We start from the raw sequence: 8,718 nt of genomic DNA, 5'->3' as shown, positions 1-8,718 counted from the left end.
GATTTGATCGAAAAGTAAATAAATAAATATTTGGTTCTCAAAAAAAGATTATATCCCTTTGTAAGCAGATTCTTTTTTTCTCAAAAAAAAATAAATAAATAAATATTTGGCTTCCTATATATATGTATACAAATATTAATATTAAGAAATTTACATATTTAAAAACTTACTTACAATTGTATCAAACTAATAAAATTATTATTTTTAATATATTTTAAAGATTAAGGCTTATAAATTAAGGATTTAATAAGTTACTCGTGGAAACGGGCAATCTCGAAGCAGTCAATGTGATTTCTGATAAAAGGGCTCTGTGTTTAGGGAGCCAGAATTTAATTAAGGATGTTAGAAGGATTTACTCTTCTTTCGATTCTATCAACTTTTGCCATGTTTACAGAGAGCAGAATCGGGTGGCAGATCGGCTTGCTGCATAAGGTCATGAGAGGGCTTTGGACGTCTCTATTTTTTCTTCTCCTCCAGATTTTCTTAGGTCTTTGCTGTCTGAAGATAATGTGGGGATTAGCTTTCCTAGACTAATACCGGGCTAACTTGTCTTGGTGTTTTGTTTTTACTTTCTTTTCCCTACCCAAAAAAAAAAAGATTTAATTGTAATTTTGTAACTAATTGTCATATTCATGTAAAAAGCCTTAAAATTTATTTAGATTTTAAAGGGTGTAAATAATTAATATTTTAAACTTAAAAAAGGTGCAATTGATTTTTTGAATATTGATTGAGGGTTAATTTAAGAATTAAACTTTTATTTGGTCCATGTGGTATGCAAAATTTTGTCACACCATTTGATAACATTTTCCCATTCAAATATTTCCACAAGTGACCTTTAACTCATTTTGGATGAAAAATTAATCGATTTGTTATTTTATTTTATTTTTTGCAAAATGACACAAATTTTGACACGTGATATATACATGTGGCAATTGATTTTATTTTAATCAAATAGATTTAACATGTAGATAAATAAGAAATTAATGAAATACTTTTTTGTTTATCATATATTGAAATATATTTTAATTTTTTTTACGTAAAATGTTTTTATTAAAGGGCTTTTATTTATTATTCCGCATAGGCCCCAGAAATTATCAGGACCGGCCCTGCACTCATGATCATTGAACCTTACCTAACTAATATTATGAATATTTTGAGGCCGTCAACAATCATTCTGAAGCGTGCGTTGAAATTTAATGGTCTTAATATTAAAAATTATAAAATTGAGTGAATTTTATATTATATTTTGAAGCTCAGTGATTATATTTAAAAAATGAGTAAAGGTTTCAATGGCCAATATTATAATCTATATATACAATATACTAAATCAGTAGTTAAGTTGATGATGTGTCATTTTGTTAAATTATTATAGCTGATGTGTAATTTTTAGAATTTTTAGCATTTTTGTTTTTTGGATCAACTTTTCAAAATTATATTTCCTCTACATTTCCTCTTCCCAAAATTACGGTTTCTACTTTCAGTACCGTTTCTTCTTCCACGATTTGGCAGTTTCTCTCTGCACACACGTCCTATGTTATTCACATATGGGTCTTCTCAACAATGGCAATCAACATTTTTGAAAGATTGAATCTATTCCCTCTTCCTTTCTCCTTTGTATTTTGCTCTGCTTGATTATTCACTCGAGATAGATCCAGCCTTCAACGAATATGTATTCTCGAATCTTGCTGTTTTTTTTTTGCTCCAAATTCGAGTAGGTTTGGCCAGGTATATTCATTCCAATTGCAATTAATTCTATCTAAATTAGTTTCAAATCTCAAAAGTCTCTATATGCAACTCTGTCAACTTCCTATTTGCAGACCATATGTTCCTGATACTTTCAGAATTCTTCTTCAAATGAGCGTTGTTCTGTTGTTATGATGTTTGGTGAACAAATCCCCAATTTTTTTAATTCCATTCTGAAGGATTTGCTTTAGGAGGATTTGCTGCTATTACCGTTTCTCCTTCAGGTACGGTTTCTTCAATTTCGTGTTTGTTCTTCAATTTCAATATCTATTTTTTAATTGTTTCACCATATATGTAATATATCAACCAGGGATTTTATATGCCTTCAATTGCCTCATCCTTCATTTGATTCTATCACTGGATTAGAATATGAGATGTATTTCAGATTTGAATGTTAATATGAGATATATTTCAGATTTGAATGTTCATATGTTTTCTCTATATGTTCAAACCTTACAGACAAAGGCAATGAGGTAATTTGTTTTAATTCTAATTAATTGTTTTAATTACTTGAATTCTTAATTAGGCTACTTATTAGGAAGCATACGAATTGCCGATTTCTAATTCTGTTCTTAACGGCTTTATATGAATGGCGTGTCCAATCCGTTATCCAAGCCTAAATTGGACCTTTTTTAAACGTTAAGCTTATATTGATGCTATTTTGTACGTTGAGCCTAATTTGGTAGCTTATCCTTAATAAATATAAGTATAAATCAAGATCTTTGGACTTTCGACACTCTATATTTTTTTTAACCCTACCAGTCAAGTTTGTTTTTTAATTGGTTTTGGTTATTTAACTTCATGTGATCGACTGTCTAAGGTAAACGTTTCCTTTTCTAATTTTGAATCTCTCTTTTTTGTCACGCACAAATTCATTTGTTTTTGCTCTCTTTCCTTATTTCTTTTAATTGCAATCTGTTTGTTGATAGGAGTTATGGGTTCTATAGAATCCCTTAAATTGGCAAAATTGGTTTTGTAGTTCTGAACCACATGTTTTTTCCTAATTCAGACTGCGTTAATGCGGTAACCGTTTGTTTTCTGGGAATTTTCCTCAACTGCTGTTTGACTAACAGCTCTCTCAATTTTTTGAGAAAACTAATTCATCAAAATGCTACAGTTACTCTGAATTCTTTTTTGTCGTAGCAGGAATAGTGTCAAATCATTGAGTTTCTTTGTTCATTGAATCTCGGGTAAGTTGGAATTCACTTAATGAGTTTGATATACCATTTTCATTTGCCTAATGATTATCAATTCAATTGATTCTTTTTTTATATAGTATAACTTCGCCTTCAACTTTTGCATCATTTCATACATGGGCTGTGTTTTTTAGTGTTTCACTTCTGGGAATTTGTAATACTACCCTTTCTTCAATTGTCAATGGGATCAGATGCATTTAGGAAATAAATATGGCAAGATTCTATGATTCATATTCGAACCAAGAAGGGTCTATGGTTTTTATATTTGCTTTCATTTCCTCAAACTGGTATATCAGAATTTTGTGTTTCTAAATGACTTAGAGGGAGATACTTCTATGTTGCACTAGATTTTTAAAAAAATTGTATTTTTTTTTAATTCTTTGAGAGTTCTTTCTACCATTCAATGTTAACTTTTTCATGCTTAGTAAAAAAATGTAAAAGTGGTGGCTGTTGGAGCCTTTGTTGCTTCCATCAATTTATCTTCAAGTAGTTATTTTGGCCTTTATTTTTTGATATATAGGGTTAATTGTATATATATTTGATTCTTTATTACTGACTGGCTTTCTTTATAACAGTTTTCTTCATACGCTTTCCACCACAGACTCTCACGTTATACATTATTCAAGTGCTTTCCAGCAGGCCTCAATTCTAAGTCAAAAGTTATATGTGCTCCCCATCCCTCTCTTTTCCTTATGTTTCCAGATTCCACTTTTGTAATCGCTTCTGGTTCGAGGTTCGTTCCACAGTTAATTGATTTTTTTCATCACTTTTGTTTGTAGATATGATTTTTGTTTTCTGTACTTGAATTCCCTATTATGTCTTTCCACTCTCACAGTAGGCAAATGAAGATTTTGCTCAATGTTTACAGGTTGATCCATAAGTTTTTTTTCATTTCGGTTTGTTAACATCATCTCTTTCAATAAGTTTAATTTCGAAATTGAGCGCCATCGTTCTTGATCTCCAACCAGGCCTTGGCATCGGTCTTTTCTCGCTAGGTACTTTCACAATTTCCTTATTTTTACTTCCTATTGAGATAGTGTTAGCTTTTCTGATCAATTTCATTATGCTTCAGCCTTTGCACAAATTGGACAGCAACCCAACATTTACGACATTGTTCACGTCAAATACTTGGATGAGGTTGTTCTTTTAGGATTAAAATCTATCAGATTTATTAATCAGATTTGGCCCTTGAGTTCAGTTTTTTTTAACTTACTCATAATCACCTGTCTTTTTTTGTTGAACAGTATTATTTGTTATGAGACAGTCTTTTTACGTTTCCTAATTTTATATAAAAAAAAAGCAGCCTTGCAGTTCATTGATGTTGTTGTTGCACCTCATACAATAGGTGGCTTGCATCCATTTCTCTATTTCAATTTTTAGTCCAATACTCTATTTCACTTTTCAGTTTATTGATGAAATGAAAATTTCAAAGTTGAGAAAATGAATTGTCGATCGCCAAGCGATCCCATGCTCAAAGGAGAAAACAAAGCATTTAGGAAAAAATTTGAGTTGCTTTGTTAGTAAAAAAAGCAGCACTGCAGTCGTTGATACAATAAGTTGCTTTTCAACCTATTGGATAATAAGAGATTTTCGCTCTTCTTTATTTATGTTAAATTTATAAATATTCATTTAATTTTCAGTTGATGTTATGGTGAGATTGGCATTATTTTGGTGCAGCGGGGAATAACTCGCTTATAAACTCTCTAGCATATAATTTATTTCTACTTAAAGTTACAAATTATCAAACACATTGAAGTCTTTTATTAATATTTCTGAATAATACGCTGTTAATTATTTAATTAATTTATTCTTACAATTAATTAAATCTTATATATAATGAAATATAGCTTCGAATTTCCATACCTAATAATAATAAATAATTACTTTTTTTTATTAATCATTATTTAATAATGGTATCAATAAAATCAACTGATTACACGAAGTTTTTAATGAAAAATTAAAAAAACCATATGAAATTTTGAAAAACAAGAACCGAAAAATTGAAGTTTTTTTTTCATAATTTATATTAAAGATTTAACAATCAAATGTTGTAGGATTTTATATCAGCCGCAATCAACATTCTTTCGAAGCAAATATTTTATATATTCACAAGGTTTTAATATGTAAATTTTTAAATATTAATATAATTGTCACAAAACTGAATAAAAAACCCGTGCAAAGCACGGGTCTAAAACTAGTTTATCCCTATTTTTTTACACCTCTTTGTTACTCTTTTTACTCTTAAACCATATATATTGTTTTCTTTTTCAGATAAATTACATCGATGACTTTATATATTTTTTTTTTTCAAAAACCAATTATTGGCTTTATATTTCCTTTAAATAAACAATTTGTCTGTCCTTATATTTTTTTATGACTTTATATTGTTTTTTTTTTCAAAAAGCAATTATTGGCTTTATATTTCCTTTAAATAAACAATTTGTTTGTCCTTATATTTTTTTTATATTACACTAGTTGATCCATATTTATAAGAAATAATTATATAATTTCCAAGACCCGATTTGTTATGCCGCAATGGACGTTGTAATGAAATGCCATTATAATGGAGGCTCATCACCATGTTTAAATTAGTCATATTGTTTTTGTCATAATGGAATCACAAATACATCACTCAAGTTTTCTTTATAAATTTATGTAATGGGCAAATAAAAAAAATATGAATCCCCATTACGACTAGCTCTTGTATTTTTATTATTCATATTTGTTATCCACAATTCTTATTAAATGTGATAGGGACGTTTTGTCCCTATCTTTTAGCGTGATTTACGGGTTAATTTTGGACTAAATAAGTAAGTTTAATTACAAAAATAATGTGTTTTTAATAAAATAACAAAATAAAAATAAATTTTATACTTTTGGTTAATTTCCTTTGTTTTCAATTAATTTCAGAAAAATAAATGTCAAGCTAACTCGGCTCTCGAGAATTGTACTTCGCAGGTACGAGTAAAGGAGTAAAATTCACTGATACACGTGGGGCGTAGAAGCAACCACGCGGAGCGTAAAACAATGCCCTCTCAATCATAGCAGTCAGACTGCATGGTCCCACGAAGTCAACAGACACCACGCGGGGCGTCTTCCTGTCCACGCGGGGCGTGGTTGAGACAACATGTCTGAATATGATCCACATGCAGGAAATTATCAACGGAATTGGCAAACACGCGGGGCGTGCCATGGGGAAACTACAGAAATAATGTAACTTGTGTATTTACGATTCTACTCCCGAGCTTGATGTATAAATAAGAGTGATTAGCACTCATTTATTCATTCAATTTTCTATGTACTAAAGTTCCCTACACCTTGAGAGCTTGTATAATCCTCCCGTTACTCCGCCGAAGTTCCGCTCCATCCGCATTCACCAAGCTCGAGAGTTCCACCTCCAAGTCCTAAGAGACGATTTTGAGTCCGGTTAGCTAGTCCTAAGGGCCGACTCTTCTTCCCTTTCTACTTGTTAATTAGCTTGTACTCTTTCTATGTACTAGGCTTGGTTGTATCTCGTATTTTCGTAATCCATATTTATAATACGTGATTTACAATTCCGTTTTCACTATACGTGTTATTGTTTATTGTTTGCTTTGATACTTATAATTGATTATTGTGTAGGTCGTTTACGAGCTCCGAAATCTATTAGGAATCACATAGGTGTTGCCTTACCGGAGTTGACAATCCGGAAACCGTAGGAATTGACGAGCCACGGAACTTACGGGCCCTAGTTTCTGATCCTAAGAATTAGAGTCGCCTTAAGGGGAAATCACGACCCTAGAACCTCACGGAGTTGTTCGGTCTATAAATAGTCGTCTTTGCAAGAGTAAATTATTAATTGTATATGTTTCGTGTTGTTTGTCATATGTTATAACTTATCATTATCCGTATCACTCTAAAAGGGTTTGAAATACATGAAAATTGTCTCACCCATAGTTTAGGAGTAGTTTATAGTTGTCACCAAACTCAAGTCTAAAGTATTCACCGCTTAGATAACGTGTAAAGCCGAGTAGTTTAATACTTGTGGTCATAAATCCTGTGGATTCGATACCCGGTCTTTACCAGATTATTACTTGATACGACGGGGTACACTTGCCCCTACGTAGTAGCGTCTAGTAGAGTTAAAGCACTTGGAAAGATCATAGCCATAACCCTAGCACACACTTATCATCATATTATTATCACTCTACCGGACACTCATCAAAATGCTAAAACAAAAAAAAAAAAAAACTAGAAAACTGGAAAAAAAACACAAAAACATGAAAAGCGAAAAAATTAAAAAACGGAAAAACAAAAATAACGAAACAACATAAAAAAATACGGAACTTGCAACAGACTAAGATGCAGTCTAATCTAATGAAAACATAAAGAAAAATCAAATTAATAACTAACATTACTTGATTCCCCTATCAAAAGGAGTATTAATCAATGTATTGTTGCGGCTTGGGAGGGAGTTAATCAGTAGCAAAAAAAAAATACTTCGGAGGAAATATGGTGCTAAAAATCGATATTAGAAAGGCCTTTGATACGTTAGATTGGAATTTCATTCTACTGATTCTGGAAGCTTTTGGATTTTCATTGAAATTTTGAGATTCGCTTCTTAATATCACGACCTCTGCTCGAATCTCCAAGGGGTTATTTTTCTTGTTCACGTGGTGTTCGCTAAGAATATCCACTTTCTCCTATTATTTTTGCACTGGCAAAAGATTTCTTAAGTTGTTGGTTGTCTGACCTTGTAGCACACAATCAACTCGACCCTATCATTTATTCTCGCGGGGGTTTCTTTTCCATCCCATTTGCTTTATGTTGATGATGTTCTTATTTTTCTCAAGGCCATTGTTCGTAATATGCACACTTTATCACTCAGTCTTTGATAAGTCTGCAACTTTTTTAGACAGTTCTACCACCTCCCAAAAGCTGCTTTGTTGATGGATTTGGTGGGTATCCTGATTGTCACGATCCCTTTTACATATCTCGGAGTCAAATTCAAGGTCATTAAGTCATTAGGGTCATTTGGCGTCCTCTTCCCTCGGGTTGGCTTAAAGTTAATACAGACGTGCCTGTTTCGGATAATCCTAGTAGAGCAGGCGCTGGAGGTACTTTTCGGAAAGCTAAGGGATTTCCTCGAGACGCTGACGCTTTTGCTTTTGCTGTTTAAACTGATTTAGCATTTAAACTATCAGCTGTAATTTTTGCAATCACTATTTCTTGAGATAAGGGCTGCATTCTCTTTGGATTGAAAGTGATTCGAGTTACCTAGTGAATTTAATTAAAATGAAATTAGTTCAAGTTCTTTGGATTCTCTAGCAACGATGGCTTACTTGCCAACGATTCATGGAGGACATCAGATTGTTGCTTCCAATATTTATCGAGAGGTTAATATGGTGGCTGATGCTCTTGCTCATTCCGACGTGTCAACAAATGAGATTAATTGATGGGATTCTTCACCAAAGTTCTGCGATTCTTATATTTATGATGATTTTTATTTTGTAGATCAATTTCTCTTTGTTTAGTTCGCATATTTTTTTCTCTTTCTTGTAAGATTTTTCATTTTTTCTCTTAATAATATTGGGTTCCGGGTTGGGTTGGTTGTTCCAGGGATGACAACATAGTTGAAATGTGTCATCTTCTTTCTCTTCCCCATCCTCGGTCTTTATTAAAAAAAATCTAAAATTATTTACTTCCACAAACATTAGGTATACATATACACCCTCTCACAATCAATAAGCTATAAAAGAATTATTGCCGCCTCTAAATATTAAACATTTTTATAAAAATG

The 8,718-nt window shown here is 31.9% G+C and overlaps 1 long non-coding RNA gene across 3 annotated transcripts; it reads left to right on the top strand.

Moving 5' to 3' along the window:
• Positions 1-1,440: 1,440 nt before the first annotated feature.
• On the top strand, positions 1,441-4,258 carry LOC136231365 (uncharacterized). 3 transcript variants are annotated; one of them, XR_010689770.1, is made up of 6 exons: positions 1,443-1,725; positions 1,818-1,967; positions 2,890-2,933; positions 3,515-3,672; positions 3,808-3,934; positions 4,012-4,258. It is a non-coding gene; the product is annotated as an uncharacterized lncRNA (long non-coding RNA). The 3 variants fall into 3 exon arrangements; XR_010689769.1 differs by having other exon boundaries at positions 1,441-1,725; positions 1,818-2,933; XR_010689768.1 differs by having other exon boundaries at positions 1,441-1,725; positions 1,818-3,672.
• Positions 4,259-8,718: the final 4,460 nt, after the last annotated feature.

The sequence above is a fragment of the Euphorbia lathyris genome, chromosome 5 (genome assembly GCF_963576675.1).
Source record: "Euphorbia lathyris chromosome 5, ddEupLath1.1, whole genome shotgun sequence".
NCBI classification, from domain to species: domain Eukaryota; kingdom Viridiplantae; phylum Streptophyta; class Magnoliopsida; order Malpighiales; family Euphorbiaceae; genus Euphorbia; species Euphorbia lathyris.
Note: the sequence above shows the minus strand (reverse complement) of the source record. Positions and strands in the feature narration are given on the sequence as shown.